The following is a 16,465-nucleotide window of genomic DNA, read 5'->3' as shown; positions in this document are numbered from 1 at the left end:
TATGCTACTTCTCAAATATATAATTTTAGCAGGGGGATAATATCTACCAATAAAAGCATCCTTGCATTTAGTCCATGAATCAATACTATTCTTATGCAGAGATAGCAACCAATCTTTAGCTCTTCCTCTTAATGAGAAAGGAAACAATTTTAATTTTATAATGTCACCATCTACATCCTTATACTTTTGCATTTCACATAATTCAACAAAATTATTGAGATGGGTAGCAGCATCATCAGAACTAACACCAGAAAATTGCTCTCATAACAAGATTCAGTAAAGCAGGTTTAATTTCAAAGAATTATGCTGTAGTAGCAGGTGGAGCAATAGGTGTGCATAAGAAAACATTATTATTTGTGGTTGTGAAGTCACACAACTTAGTATTTTCAGGAGTACCCATTTTAGCAATAGTAAATAAAGCAAACTAGATAAAGTAAATGCAAGTAACTAATTTTTTTGTGTTTTTAATATAGAGAATGCAAACAAGACAGTAAATAAAGTAAAGCTAGCAACAAATTTTTTTGTGTTTTGATATAATGCAGCAAACAAAGTACTAAATAAAATAAAGCAAGACAAAAACAAAGTAAAGAGATTGGAAGTGGAGACTCCCCTTGCAGCGTGTCTTGATCTCCCCGGCAACGGCGCCAGAAAAATCTATGCTTGATACGCGTACATCACGCGTCCGTTGGGAACCCCAAGAGGAAGGTGTGATGCGTACAGCGGCAAGTTTTCCCTCAGTAAGAAACCAAGGTTTATCGAACCAGTAGGAGCCAAGAAGCACGTTGAAGGTTGATGGCGGCGAGATGTAGTGCGATGCAACACCAGGGATTCCGGCGCCAACGTGGAACCTGCACAACACAACGAAAGTACTTTGCCCCAACGTAACAGTGAGGTTGTCAATCTCACCGGCTTGCTGTAACAAAGGATTAGATGTATAGTGTGGATGATGATGTTTGCAGAAAACAGTAAAGAACAATTGCAGTAGATTGTATTTCAGATGTAAAGAATAGGTCCGGGGTCCACAGTTCACTAGAGGTGTCTCTCCCATAAGAATTAGCATGTTGGGTGAACAAATTAAAGTTGGGCAATTGACAAATAATGAAGACATGACAATGCACATACATGATATGAAGAGTATTGTGAGATTTAATTGGGCATTACGACAAAGTACATAGACCGCTATCCAGCATGCGTCTATGCCTAAAAAGTCCACCTTCAGGTTATCATCCGAACCCCTTCCAATATTAAGTTGTAAACAACAGACAATTGCATTAAGTATGGTGCGTAATGTAACCGACAACTACATCCTCAGACATAGCATCAATGTTTTATCCCTAGTGGCAACAGCACATCCACAACCTTAGAACTTTCTGTCACTGTTCCAGATTTAATGGAGGCATGAACCCACTATCGAGCATAAATACTCCCTCTTGGAGTTACAAGCAAAAACTTGGCCAGAGCCTCTACTAGCAACAGAGAGCATGCAAGATCATAAACAACACATGATAGATTGATAATCAACATAACATAGCATTCACTATCCATCGGATCCCAACAAACACAACATATAGTATTACAGATAGATGATCTTGATCATGTTAGGCAGCTGACAAGATCCGACAATGATAGCACAATGAGGAGAAGACAACCATCTAGCTACTGCTATGGACCCATAGTCCGGGGGTGAACTACTCACACATCACTCCGGAGGCGACCATGGCAGTGAAGAGTCCTCCGGGAGATGATTCCCCTCTCCGGCAGGGTGCCGGAGGAGATCTCCTGAATCCCCCGAGATGCGATTGGCGGCGGCGTCTCTGGAAGGTTTTCCGTATCGTGGCTCTCGGTACCAGGGGTTTCGCGAAGAAGACTATTTGTAGGCGGAAGGGCAGGTCAAGGGGAGTCACGAGGGACCCACACAACAGGGCCGCACGGCCAGGGCCCAGGCCGTGCCGCCCTGGCGTGTCGTCGCCTCGTGGCCCCACTTCGTTTACTCCTCGGACTTCTGGAAGCTTCGAGCAAAAATAGGACCCTGGGCGTTGATTTCGTCCAATTCCGAGAATATTTCCTTACTAGGATTTCTGAAACCAAAAACAGCAGAAAACAGCAACTGGCTCTTCGGCATCTTGTTAATAGGTTAGTGCCGGAAAATGCATAAATATGACATAAAGTATGCATAAAACATGTAGGTATCATCAATAAAGTAGCATGGAACATAAGAAATTATCGATACGTTGGAGACGTATCACCCCACTCAAAAATAACATCCTTTTTAGTTAAGTCATTCAAAGGTGCAGCAATAGTACTAAAGTTGGGCACAAATATTCTATAAAACCCAGCTAGACCATGAAAACTTCTTACTTGACTCACATTCATGGGAGTAGGCCAATTTTGAATAGCTTCAATTTTAGACACATCTACTTCTACTCCATGCTTAGAGACAACATAACCCAGAAATATGACCTTATCTTTGCAAAATGTGCACTTCTCAAGATTACCATAAAGTTTATTATCACGCAACACTTGCAAAACATGTCGAATATGTATAGTATGATCAGATTCATTGCGGCTGTAAATTAATATGTCATCAAAATACACAACCACAAACTTGCCAATAAATTCACGCAAAACATGGTTCATCAGTCTCATGAAAGTGCTAGGTGCATTAGTCAAACCAAAAGGCATTACTAACCACTCATATAAACCAAATTTTGTTTTAAAGGTTGCTTTCCACTCATCCCCTTCTTTCATCCTAACTTGATGATAACCACTACGCAAATCAATTTTAGAGGAAATAGCAGTACCACTCAATTCATCTAGCATATCCTCTAAACAGGGAATAGGATGATGATATCGAATAGTAATGTTGTTTATCGCTCTACAATCTACGCACATACGCCATGTACCATCTTTGTTAGGAACTAAACTAACAGGAACAGCACAAGGACTAAGGCTTATGCGGATATAATCTTTGTCGAGTAGCGCTTGTACTTGCTTCTGTATTTCCTTCATCTCTTCGGGGTTTGTTCTATATGGTGCCCGATTGGGTAGCGAAGCTCCGGGGATCAAGTCGATTTGATGCTCAATACCTCGCAATGGTGGAAGTCCTGCGGGTACCTCAACCGGAAACACGTCGCCAAATTCTTGCAAAACATTAGAAACACTAAGAGGAAGAGGGGTCATGTCGTTAGAAACCAAAACCGTACCCCTGTACAAGAGCACAAGAGGCATGGCTGTAGGATCCTCGCTAAATTCTCTCATGTCTTCTTTGGTGGCTAATGAGACTAAGGAATTCACTCTCTCACTTTTCGTTATATCACTCACGACATTACAATTCTCTCGCCTATCTAAAGAAGCATCCTCCAAGTTCACTTCAACTTTCTGACGAGATTCATTGACAATTTGCTGCGGTGACATAGGCTGTAGATTGATTGTATTGCCCTTGAACTCCAAGTGATATGTATTGCCACGGCCATTGTGTTGCACAGAACGGTCATAGAGCCAAGGCCGGCCCAATAGTAGGTGACACACCATCATAGGAACCACATCAAAATCAATGGCATCCTTATACGGTCCAATCGCAAATTCAACACTCACCATGTGGTTTACCTTCATCTCACCATTGTCGCTCAACCACTGAATATAGTATGGATGCGGGTGCGGTAGATACTTCAACTTCAGCTTGGTACATGATGCGTGTGGTTGGCACGTCCGTTGGGAACCCCAAGAGGAAGGTGTGATGCGCACAGCGGCAAGTTTCCCTCAGTAAGAAACCAAGGTTTAATCGGACCAGTAGGAGTCAAGAAGCACGTTGAAGGTTGATGGCAGCGAGATGTAGTGCGGCGCAACACCAGTGATTCCGGCGCCAACGTGGAACCTGCACAACACAACCAAAATACTTTGCCCCAACGAAACAGTGAGGTTGTCAATCTCACCGGCTTGCTGTAACAAAGAGTTAACCGTATTGTGTGGAAGATGATTGTTTGCAGAAAACAGTAGAACAAAGATTGCAAGAGATTGTATTTCAGTAAAGAGAATTGGACCGGGGTCCACAGTTCACTAGAGGTGTCTCTCCCATAAGACGAACAGCATGTTGGGTGAACAAATTACAGTTGGGCAATTGACAAATAAAGAGAGCATGACCATGCACATACATATCATGATGAGTATAGTGAGATTTAATTGGGCATTACGACAAAGTACATAGACCGTCATCCAACTGCATCTATGCCTAAAAAGTCCACCTTCAGGTTATCATCCGAACCCCCTCCAGTATTAAGTTGCAAAGCAACAGACAATTGCATTAAGTATGGTGCGTAATGTAATCAACAACTACATCCTTAGACATAGCATCAATGTTTTATCCCTAGTGGCAACAGCACAACACAACCTTAGAACTTTCTGTCACCTGTCCGGTGTCAATGCAGGCATGAACCCACTATCGAGCATAAGTACTCCCTCTTGGAGTTACAAGCATCTACTTGGCCAGAGCATCTACTAGTAACGGAGAGCATGCAAGATCATAAACAACACATAGCATAACTTTGATAATCAACATAACAAGTATTCTCTATTCATCGGATCCCAACAAACGCAACATATAGAATTACAGATAGACGATCTTGATCATGTTAGGCAGCTCACAAGATCCGACAATGATAGCACAATGGGGAGAAGACAACCATCTAGCTACTGCTATGGACCCATAGTCCAGGGGTAGACTACTCACACATCACACCGGAGGCGACCATGGCGGCGTAGAGTCCTCCGGGAGATGATTCCCCTCTCCGGCAGGGTGCCGGAGGCGATCTCTGGATCCCCCGAGATGGGATCGGCGGCGGCGGCGTCTCCGGGAAGGTTTTCCGTATCGTGGCTCTCGGTACTGGGGGTTTCGTCACAGAGACTTTTTATAGGCGGAAGGGCAGGTCAAGAGGCGGCACGGGGGCCCCACACCACAGGCCGGCGCGGCCAAGGGGGGGGCCGCGCCGCCCTATGGTCTGGCTCCCCTGTGGCCCCTCTTCGTCTCTCCTTCGGACTTCTGGAAGCTTCGTGGAAAAATAGGCCCCTGGGCTTTGATTTCGTCCAATTCCGAGAATATTTCCTTACTAGGATTTCTGAAACCAAAAACAGCAGAAAACAGCAACTGGCACTTCGGCATCTTGTTAATAGGTTAGTTCCAGAAAATGCACGAATATGACATAAAGTGTGCATAAAACATGTAGATAACATCAATAATGTGGCATGGAACATAAGAAATTATCGATACGTCGGAGACGTATCAGCATCCCCAAGCTTAGTTCTGCTCGTCCCGAGCAGGTAAAACGATAACACAGATAATTTCTGGAGTGACATGCCATCATAATCTTGATCATACTATTTGTAAAGCATATGTAGTGAATGCAGCGATCGAAACAATGTATATGACATGAGTAAACAAGTGAATCATATAGCAAAGACTTTTCATGAATAGCACTTCAAGACAAGCATCAATAAGTCTTGCATAAGAGTTAACTCATAAAGCAATAATTCAAAGTAAAGGCATTGAAGCAACACAAAAGAAGATTAAGTTTCAGCGGTTGCTTTCAACTTGTATCATGTATATCTCATGGATATTGTCAACATAGAGTAATATAATAAGTGCAATAAGCAAGTATGTAGGAATCAATGCACAGTTCACACAAGTGTTTGCTTCTTGAGGTGGAGAGAGATAGGTGAACTGACTCAACATTGAAAGTAAAAGAATGGTCCTCCATAGAGGAAAAGCATCGATTGCTATATTTGTGCTAGAGCTTTGATTTTGAAAACATGAAACAATTTTGTCAACGGTAGTAATAAAGCATATGCATCATGTAAATTATATCTAATAAGTTGCAAGCCTCATGCATAGCGTACTAATAGTGCCCGCACCTTGTCCTAATTAGCTTGGACTACCGGATCATCACAATGCATTGATTTTACCAAGTGTCACAAAGGGGTACCTCTATGCCGCCTGTACAAAGGTCTAAGGAGAAAGCTCGCATTGGATTTCTCGCTATTGATTATTCTTCGACTTAGACATCCATACCGGGACAACATAGACAACAGATAATGGACTCCTCTTTTATGCATAAGCATATAACAACAATTAATAATTTTCTCATTTGAGATTTGAGGATTGTTGTCCAAAACTGAAACTTCCACCATGGAGCATGGCTTTAGTTAGCGGCCCAATGTTCTTCTCTAACATATGCATGCTTAACCCTATGGTGGTAGATCTCTCTTACTTCAGACAAGACGAACATGCATAGCAACTCACATGAAATTCAACAATGAATAGTTGATGGCGTCCCCAGTAAACATGGTTATCGCACAACAAGCAACTTAATAAGAGATAAAGTGCATAATGACATATTCAATACCACAATAGTTTTTAAGCTATTTGTCCCATGAGCTATATATTGCAAAGGTGAATGATGGAATTTTAAAGGTAGCACTCAAGCAATTTACTTTGGAATGGCGGAAAAATACCATGTAGTATAGGTAGGTATGGTGGACACAAATGGCATAGTGGTTGGCTCAAGTATTTTGGATGCATGAGAAGTATTCCCTCTCGATACAAGGTTTAGGCTAGCAAGGCTTATTTGAAACAAACACAAGGATGAACCGGTGCAGCAAAACTCACATAAAAGACATATTGAAAACATTATAAGACTCTACACCGTCTTCCTTGTTGTTCAAACTCAATACTAGAAATTATCTAGACCTTAGAGAAACCAAATATGCAAACCAAATTTTAGCATGCTCTATGTATTTCTTCATTAATGGGTGCAAAGCATATGATGCAAGAGCTTAATCATGAGCACAACAATTGCCAAGTATCACATTACCCAAAACATTTATAGCAATTACAACATGTATCATTTTCCAATTCCAACCATATAACAATTTAACGAAGGAGAAACTTCGCCATGAATACTATGAGTAGAAACCAAGGACATACTTGTCCATATGCTACAGCGGAGCGTGTCTCTCTCCCATAAAGTGAATGCTAGGATCCATTTTATTCAAACAAAACAAAAACAAAAACAAACCGACGCTCCAAGAAAAAGCACATAAGATGTGATGGAATAAAAATATAGTTTCAGGGGAGGAACCTGATAATGTTCGATGAAGAAGGGGATGCCTTGGGCATCCCCAAGCTTAGACGCTTGAGTCTTCTTGATATATGCAGGGGTGAACCACCGGGGCATCCCCAAGCTTAGAGCTTTCACTCTCCTTGATCATGTTGCATCATACTCCTCTCTTGACCCTTGAAAACTTCCTCCACACCAAACTCGAAACAACTCATTAGAGGGTTAGTGCACATTATAAATTGACATATTCAGAGGTGACACAATCATTCTTAACACTTCTGGACATTGCATAATGCTACTGGACATTAGTGGATCAAAGAAATTCATCCAACATAGCGAAAGAGGCAATGCGAAATAAAAGGCAGAATCTGTCAAAACAGAACAGTTCGTATTGACGAATTTTAAAATGGCACCAGACTTGCTCAGATGAAAATGCTCAAATTGAATGAAAGTTGCGTACATATCTGAGGATCATGCACGTAAATTGGCATAATTTTCTGAGCTACCTACAGGGAGGTGGACCCAGATTCGTGACAGCAAAGAAATCTGGAACTGTGCAGTAATCCAAATCTAGTACTTACTTTTCTATCAACGGCTTAACTTGGCACAACAAAACACAAAACTAAGATAAGGAGAGGTTGCTACAGTAGTAAACAACTTCCAAGACACAAAATAAAAACAAAGTACTGTAGGTAAAAACATGGGTTGTCTCCCATAAGCGCTTTTCTTTAACGCCTTTCAGCTAGGCGCAGAAAGTGTGTATCAAGTATTATCAAGAGACGAAGTGTCAACATCATAATTTGTTCTCATAATAGAATCAAAAGGTACCTTCATTCTCTTTCTAGGGAAGTGTTCCATACCTTTCTTGAGAGGAAATTGATATTTTATATTACCTTCCTTCATATCAATAATAGCACCAACAGTTCGAAGAAAAGGTCTTCCCAATATAATGGGACAAGATGCATTGTATTCAATATCCAAGACAACAAAATCAACGGGAACAAGGTTATTGTTAACGGTAATGCGAACATTATCAACTTTCCCCAAAGGTTTCTTTGTAGAATGATCAGCAAGATTAACATCCAAATAACAATTTTTCAGCGGTGGCAAGTCAAGCATATTATAAATTTTCTTAGGCATAACAGAGATACTTGCACCAAGATCACATAAAGCATTACAATCAAAATCTTTAACCTTCATCTTAATGATGGGCTCCCAACCATCCTCTAACTTTTTAGGAATAGAGGCTTCACGCTCTAGTTTCTCTTCTCTAGCTTTTATGAGAGCATTTGTAATATGATGCGTGAAAGCCAAATTTATAGCACTAGCATTAGGACTTTTAGCAAGTTTTTGCAAGAACTTTATAACTTCAGAGATGTGGCAATCATCAAAATTCAAACCATTATAATCTAAAGCAATGGGATCATCATCCCTAATGTTGGAAAAAATTTCAGCAGCTTTATCACAGGCAGTTTCAGCAATTTTAGCAGTTTCAGGCAGTTTTTCGCGCTTTGCATTCGAAGTGGAAACATTGCTAACACCAATTATTTTATTAGTATGAGTAGGAGGTGCAGCAACATGTGTAGCATTAGCATTATGAGTGGTGGTAATAGTCCAAACTTTAGCTATATTCTTTTCTTTAGCTAGTTTTTCATTTTCTTCTCTATCCCACCTAGCACGCAGTTCAGCCATTAATCTTATATTCTCATTAATTCTAACTTCAATGGCATTTGCTGTAGTAGTAATTTTATTATGATGATTCTCATTAGGCAAAACTTTTGATTTCAAAAGATCAACATCAGCAGCAAGACTATCGACTTTAGAAGCAAGTATATCAATTTTCCCAAGCTTTTCTTCAACAGATTTGTTAAAAGCAGTTTGTGTACTAATAAATTCTTTAAGCATGGCTTCAAGTCCAGGGGGTGAACTCCTATTATTATTGTAAGAATTCCCATAAGAATTACCATAGCCGTTGCCATTAATATAAGGATATGGCCTATAGTTGTTACTAGAATTGTTCCGGTAAGCATTGTTGTTGAAATTATTATTTTTAATGAAGTTTACATCAACATGTTCTTCTTGTGCAACCAATGAAGCTAATGGAACATTATTAGGATCAATATTAGTCCTATCATTCACAAGCATAGACATAATAGCATCAATCTTATCACTCAAGGAAGAGGTTTCTTCGACAGAATTTACCTTCTTACCTTGTGGAGCTCTTTCCGTGTGCCATTCAGAGTAGTTGATCATCATATTATCAAGAAGCTTTGTTGCTTCACCAAGAGTGATGGACATAGAGGTACCTCCAGCAGCTGAATCCAATAAATTCCGCGAAGAAAAATTTAGTCCTGCATAGAAGGTTTGGATGATCATCCAAGTAGTCAGTCCATGGGTTGGGCAATTTTTAACCAGAGATTTCATTCTTTCCCAAGCTTGAGCAACATGTTCAGTATCTAATTGTTTAAAATTCATTATGCTACTCCTCAAAGATATAATTTTAGCAGGGGGATAATATCTACCAATAAAAGCATCCTTGCATTTAGTCCATGAATCAATACTATTCTTAGGCAGAGATAGCAACCAATCTTTAGCTCTTCCTCTTAATGAGAAAGGGAACAATTTTAATTTTATAATGTCACCATCTACATCCTTATACTTTTGCATTTCACATAATTCAACAAAATTATTAAGATGGGCAGCAGCATCATCAGAACTAACACTGAAAATTGCTCTCGCATAACAAGATTCAGTAAAGCAGGTTTAATTTCAAAGAATTCTGCTGTAGTAGCAGGTGGAGCAATAGGTGTGCATAAGAAATCATTATTATTTGTGGTTGTGAAGTCACACAACTTAGTATTTTCAGCGTTGGCCATTTTAGCAACAGTAAATAAAACAAACTAGATAAAGTAAATGCAAGTAAACTAATTTTTTTGTGTTTTTGATATAGCAAACAAGATAGCAAATAAAGTAAAACTAGCAACTAATTTTTTTGTATTTTGATTTAGTGCAGCAAACAAAGTAGTAAATAAAACTAAGCAAGACAAAAACAAAGTAAAGAGATTGAGAAGTGGAGACTCCCCTTGCAGCGTGTCTTGATCTCCCCGGCAACGGCGCCAGAAATTTGCTGCTGGCGCAAAGTTGACGTGGGAGTTAGAGATCCCTGTGATGTAACTTTTCTTCAGGTCCCCGGCAACGGCGCCAGAAATTTGCTTGATGCGTGTGGTTGGCACGTCCGTTGGGAACCCCAAGAGGAAGGTGTGATGCGCACAGCGGCAAGTTTCCCTCAGTAAGAAACCAAGGTTTAATCGGACCAGTAGGAGTCAAGAAGCACGTTGAAGGTTGATGGCGGCGAGATGTAGTGCGGCGCAACACCAGTGATTCCGGTGCCAACGTGGAACCTGCACAACACAACCAAAATACTTTGCCCCAACGAAACAGTGAGGTTGTCAATCTCACCGGCTTGCTGTAACAAAGAGTTAACCGTATTGTGTGGAAGATGATTGTTTGCAGAAAACAGTAGAACAAGATTGCAAGAGATTGTATTTCAGTAAAGAGAATTGGACCGGGGTCCACAGTTCACTAGAGGTGTCTCTCCCATAAGATGAACAGCATGTTGGGTGAACAAATTACAGTTGGGCAATTGACAAATAAAGAGAGCATGACCATGCACATACATATCATGATGAGTATAGTGAGATTTAATTGGGCATTACGACAAAGTACATAGACCGTCATCCAACTGCATCTATGCCTAAAAAGTCCACCTTCAAAGTTATCATCTGAACCCCTCCGGTATTAAGTTGCAAAGCAACAGACAATTGCATTAAGTATGGTGCGTAATGTAATCAACAACTACATCCTTAGACATAGCATCAATGTTTTATCCCTAGTGGCAACAGACAACACAACCTTAGAACTTTCTCATCACTGTCCCTGTGTCAATGCGAGGCATGAACCCACTATCGAGCATAAGTACTCCCTCTTGGAGTTACAAGCATCTACTTGGCCAGAGCATCTACTAGTAACGGAGAGCATGCAAGATCATAAACAACACATAGCATAACTTTGATAATCAACATAACAAGTATTCTCTATTCATCGGATCCCAACAAACGCAACATATAGAATTACAGATAGACGATCTTGATCATGTTAGGCAGCTCACAAGATCCGACAATGATAGCACAATGGGGAGAAGACAACCATCTAGCTACTGCTATGGACCCATAGTCCAGGGGTAGACTACTCACACATCACACCGGAGGCGACCATGGCGGCGTAGAGTCCTCCGGGAGATGATTCCCCTCTCCGGCAGGGTGCCGGAGGCGATCTCCTGGATCCCCCGAGATGGGATCGGCGGCGGCGGCGTCTCTGGAAGGTTTTCCGTATCGTGGTTCTCGGTACTGGGGGTTTCGTCACGGAGACTTTTTATAGGCGGAAGGGCAGGTCAAGAGGCGGCACGGGGGCCCCACACCACAGGCCGGCGCGGCCAAGGGGGGGGGGGGGGCCGCGCCGCCCTATGGTCTGGCTCCCCTGTGGCCCCTCTTCGTCTCTCCTTCGGACTTCTGGAAGCTTCGTGGAAAAATAGGCCCCTGGGCTTTGATTTCGTCCAATTCCGAGAATATTTCCTTACTAGGATTTCTGAAACCAAAAACAGCAGAAAACAGCAACTGGCACTTCGGCATCGTGTTAATAGGTTAGTTCCAGAAAATGCACGAATATGACATAAAGTGTGCATAAAACATGTAGATAACATCAATAATGTGGCATGGAACATAAGAAATTATCGATACGTCGGAGACGTATCAGTACACTACTCCTTGCTTGCTAAATTGCGGTAAATCCCGCCATCAATAATGACCTTGCAAGCCTTGTCAGCACCAACTAAAGCCTTTGTTTGGAACAAATTGCAGCGCTGAGTAGATGCACTAGGCAACATATTAAGAGCACTCTGAGACACAACGATAGTGCGAGCTTCAGACGGATAAGCATCTTCACCATCACTGTCATAGTCATCATCATCTGGAGCATTTGGATCAACCTCATCTCCAGTCTCATACGTACTCATTGTCCTCATTGATAATCATGACTTTACGGTTAGGACAATCCCTCTTGAAGTGACCCTTGCCACCACATGTATGGAAATTCATATAGCGGTTGCGCGTAGTAGACATGCTAGGACCACTTGTACTTGCAGCATATTTGGACTTCTTTGTGTTGGACACATTGGAGACCGGTTTGCTAGACGGAGTAGAGTAAGGTGCGGAGCGCGTAGATGGCGCCGACGCCGATGATGGGGGTGCGCGAGGCGTGAAGCGCCCTGCTCCCGTAGTACGGCCTTTCATCTTAGCTTCGTCAGCCAACTGTGATTCAGCTTCTCTTGCATGATGTAGCAACGCATTCATAGTGGTGTAACTGTAATGACGGACAATGCCTTTGATATCATACTTCAAACATTGAGAAAACGAGTCATTTTCATCTCAAGGGATTCTTTGAAACGACCACGCTGCATTAGCATCTCCATCTCCATGTAGTATTCATCAACAGTCTTCACACCTTGTCTCAATATGGTCAACTTATCAAAGATATTGCGCAAATAATTTGTGGGCACAAAACGCTCGGTCATTGCCACCTTCATAGCACGCCATGTGATAATAGGATGTTCACCATCTTCGTCGCGAGCACGAACAAATCGATCCCACCAACGCAAAGCATAACCATCAAATTCGGAAGAAGCAAGCTTGATCTTTCTATCTTCAGTGTAATGTGGATGTAAACTCCACAACTTCTCAATCTTGAGCTCCCAAGTGAGGTATTCTTCCACATCAGCTCCTCCTTCAAACTTGGGTATAGAAAACTTGGGCTTACCCAATCCATCTTCCTCATCACGACCATTGCGGCCAAGTGGAGCCCAACCTCGCGGACGATTACCACGTGGCGCACCACGAGCATTACGTGCGTCATCTTGAAGCTCAGGATCATCGTCATCTTCTTGTTGTTGTTGGGTCAAATTATCAAGAGTGCACTATATATCTGTCACTTGATCTTTCATTGTAGTGGTAATCTTACATGTAGTTTCCAGCTTCTGGGAGATCCCTTGGACCGTTCCCTTAAGCTCATCAATTGGAGTGCGGAATTCACGTCGCATCTCATTACGAAGGGCTTCATACTCCCTCCATGTGATGATATCTGCAGAACTCTTGTTTTCCTGGTTAACAATTTTGTGATCACTAGCAGACATGATTAGTAGGTTAGTGCACTAAATCAAAAATATATGGTGGTACTCTCACAACTCACTCAAAAACTGATAAGAAAAGGAGATCTTACCGTTCCAAAGTAAATTAGTGTTGCTTACCACTTGTAGTAACAACTAGTGCACGGATGTAGCGAAGCGAATATCAAGGGTATAAGAACAAATCGCATGGCAAAGCAGGATATATGTGAGGTTGTAGGTAGGCTACCTATTTGCACCAATAACAAGCTCTAGCGCTGACCGTAGACAACCAATGATACTCACACAAGGCGATAAATGTGGCAATGCAACTATATGTAGGAAAGGTTGAAATGCACTAGAGAGACGCTAGCAAAGCTCAACGAGACAGGCACAAGACTGCTCAACTACGGGTGCAGTAAAATAAACTTAGGCCTACACTTGATTCTTCTAGCACTTCACTTTTCTTTTTGGATTTTATTTTTGTATAACACGCAGCGATGTAGCTCTTTTTGCTTCTTTTCTGTTTTCTGTTTTTTTATATGACACGACTCCTTGATAACATGGCCAACAAAATATGCAAAGCACCAAACCTAATGAGCAGCCTGTCGAGCGGTAAAACTAGTCTCTTCTGGTGAAGTTCCTAGTCACTTATATTGATAGGCTGTGTCTATGGTTGGGAAAAAACACACTGTACGCTATGTGGACTCGGAGTAACAAAAATTGAAACTAGATGATAATAGAGACTCAAACCCTAACAATATTAGATGCAAGAAAAGATACGCAAAAACAACTACGAAAAGCAACTAAAACTCGAAATTAGTGCAATCTAAGGCTATGGCAAACCCTACCCCTAATTGTTTTTTTGGCTTTTTCTGGATAGGAAACACTCACAACTCAACGATGGGGTGGATTGTGGATGGCTTACCGAGAAAACACCGGAATCTGATACCAAGATGATAAGGGGTGGCCCGATCTTCTCAGTAAGCGACGGTGGTGATGATGATCACGAGGTGATAGCAGCGGAGGAACACGACGATGTAGTGGATGATAACTTGTATGACGCAACGAGATCTCTCGATTGGTCCCTGTCGCCAATGCAATAGCTCTCAACCCTGCAAGATATTCGCAACTCCACACACTTGCGCACGTAGCCGCCGACCACAAAGTGGTAAGTTGCAATCTACTAATTCCCAATGGAACAACAGATCACACAAGACTTTCAGACCTACACAATATCAAGCAATATGGTGTAGGGATTCAATAGTTTTGCAAAGCAAACAACTAAGAACTAGGGTTTATCTTAAACATGGTCTAACGTAGCTAGGGGGCGTCCTGGGCACTTATATAGGCGTCCGGGACGACTTCTGGTCGAAAAGATACAAGAATAACCGACCCAGAATAGATCTGGTCGAGACAGACTCGGACACGGCCGGTTTGGAGGCCGGTCGACCGGGCCTAGGACTGGGCTGGCCGGTTCAAACCGGGTCAGGGACCGGGTTCCAACCGGGCGGGGAAATTGTCGCGCAGTAACCCCTCCGGTTGGCATCAGCGTGGCGCCCGGTTGGCGCCGGGGTGGATCCGGCCTGCCGCCCGATCGGACCGGGCCAGGGACCGGGCGCGCCGGCGTGGTGACCGATCTGACCGGGTGCTGGACCGGCCTGGACTTCGTCTTCTCCTCTCGCACATGCCTTCCGCTCCTCCCTCGCGCGTCCATGAGATATCTTCATGTCCAGCTCCTTGTCCAGCTCCACGTCCATCTTTACGTCCAGCTGCTTGATAACCCACAAGTATAGGGGATCGCAACAGTCTTCGCGGGAAGTAAAACCCAATTTATTGATTCGACACAAGGGGAGACAAAGAATACTTGAAAGCCTTAACAGCGAAGTTGTCAATTCAGCTGCACCTGGAAACAGACTTGCTCGCAAGAGTTTATCAGTAGTAAAAGTTTTATAGCAGTAGCAGTAGTGAAATAACAGCAGCAGTGGAACAAAGACAGCAGTAGTGATTATAGTAAACAGCAGTATTAAAATACTGTATGCACAGGGATGGATGACGGGCGTTGCATGGATGAGAGAAACTCATGTAACAATCGAAGCAGGGCATTTGCAGATAATAATAAAACGGTGTCCAAGTACTAAGCAATCCATAGGCATGTGTTCCGTATATAGTCGTACGTGCTCGCAATGAGAAACTTGCACAACATCTTTTGTCCTACCAGCCGGTGGCAGCCGGGCCTCTAGGGAATCTACTGGATATTAAGGTACTCCTTTTAATAAAGTACCGGAGCAAAGCATTAACACTCCGTGAACACATGTGATCCTCACATCACTGCCTTCCCCTCCGGTTGTCCCAATTCCTCTCACTTTGGGGCCTCGGGTTCCGGACAGCGACATGTGTATACAACTTGCAGGTAAGATCATAAAACAATGCATATCATCATGAAACAATAACATGTTCAGATCTGAGATCATGGCACTCGGGCCCTAGTGACAAGCATTAAGCATAACAAGTTGCAACAATATCATCAAAGTACCAATTACGGACACTAGGCACTATGCCCTAACAATCTTATGCTATTACATGACCAATCTCATCCTATCCCTACCATCCCCTTCAGCCTACAGTGGGGGAATTACTCACACATGGATGGGGGAAACATTGCTGGTCGATGGAGAGGCATCGGTGGTGATGATGGCGATGATCTCCTCCAATTCCCCGTCCCGGTGGAGTGCCAGAACGGAGTTTCTGGTCCCGAGACGGAGTTTCGCGATGTGGCGGCGTTCTGGAGGGTTTCTGGCGACTTCGACTTCCTTCCTCGCGTTTTTAGATCGAAACCCTTAAGTAGTCCAGAGGAGGGCATCAGAGGGCAGCCGAGGGGGCCACACGCTAGGGCGGCGTGCCCCCACTCCAGGCCGCGCCGGCCTACCGTCTGGGGGCCCTGGGCCTCCCCCAGGCCTGCCCTTCTGGCTCCGTGATTCTTCTGGTGATATAGGCCCTTTGGTATAAATTCCGAGGATTTTCCCGAAAGTTGAATTTCTGCACAAAAACGAGACACCAGAGCAATTCTGCTGAAAACAGCGTTAGTCCGTGTTAGTTGTATCCAAAATACACAAATTAGAGGCAAAACAATAGCAAAAGT

Source organism: Lolium perenne, chromosome 5, assembly GCF_019359855.2.
Source record: "Lolium perenne isolate Kyuss_39 chromosome 5, Kyuss_2.0, whole genome shotgun sequence".
NCBI classification, from domain to species: Eukaryota; Viridiplantae; Streptophyta; class Magnoliopsida; order Poales; family Poaceae; genus Lolium; species Lolium perenne.
The sequence above is the reverse complement of the archived record's forward strand: the minus strand, read 5'-3'. Positions refer to the sequence as shown.